The sequence below is a fragment of the Aplysia californica genome, unplaced genomic scaffold (assembly GCF_000002075.1).
Source record: "Aplysia californica isolate F4 #8 unplaced genomic scaffold, AplCal3.0 scaffold00893, whole genome shotgun sequence".
Taxonomy (NCBI): Eukaryota; Metazoa; Mollusca; class Gastropoda; order Aplysiida; family Aplysiidae; genus Aplysia; species Aplysia californica.
The window spans coordinates 251,919-252,993 of NW_004798163.1; positions in this window are offsets into that span (position 1 = coordinate 251,919).

Below are 1,075 nucleotides of genomic sequence, written 5' to 3' on the forward strand. Positions count from 1 at the left end.
CTGTGTGTGTATGTGTGTGTGTTTCTGTGTGTGTGTTTCTGTGTGTGTTTCTGTGTGTGTGTGTTTCTGTGTGTGTGTTTCTGTGTGTGTGTTTCTGTGTGTGTGTATGTGTGTGTGTGTTTCTGTGTGTGTGTTTCTGTTTGTGTGTATGTGTGTGTGTGTTTCTGTGTGTGTTTCTGTGTGTGTTTCTGTGTGTGTTTCTGTGTGTGTGTGTTTCTGTGTTGTATGTATGTTTGTGTGTGAATGAGAGAGACAGACAGAGAATAGGTAAGTGTTTGTGCGTGTGTGTGTATGTCTTGCACTGATGTGATGGGATATTTATATATTCATGTGCATGTATATATAATTTATATTAATATTCTATATGTAATGTGAGCAGTTTGACCTCAAAATACGACATACCCATTTTTGTGGTTTTGAGAAAAATGAAGATTTCTGTTCTTCGCCCATTTGCCAAACTGTCTTGAGTAGCTTTGTTTTCAGAATACTTGTATATGATGCGAGGCCTAGCTGATAACTGTTGTTTCAGGAAATCCATGTTAGGATTTTTATCGTTTAAAGGGATGAGATCTCCCCACATTCTGGACACAACCGGACATATCCACGTTACAATAAGGAAGGAACAAAATCGGCAACTAGCTTTTGTCGACCACAAGCGAAGTCACATGACTGGAGTAAAGAACTTGATTGGTGTGCATGATATAAAAGTCGCGGTTTGTCAAACAGGTTTACCGCTTTTGTCGCGTAAAAGTGGAATTTTCTGCAGTAAAAAAAAAAAGAAAGAAAAATGGTGTTTCTAGTGAGAAAAAAAAAGAAACTGACCCTGGAAGGCGCCTCACTCTCTAGAAACGACGGTACTAGTTTTGGTCAAACGTAAGAAATGGAGTTTGTCGTGTTTGTGATCCGAGTGTTCCTGTGTTTATCTCATCTTGTGACAGCTGGAGCAAACACTGGTCATTTTGTGCCTGTGGAGGAAAATGTCAGTTAGAAGTACAGGTTGGCTTTTCCTATCATTCCTGGAGGCCTGGAGGCCTGGAGGCTTTTCTAAGGACTTGTGTGTGTGTGTGTATATATA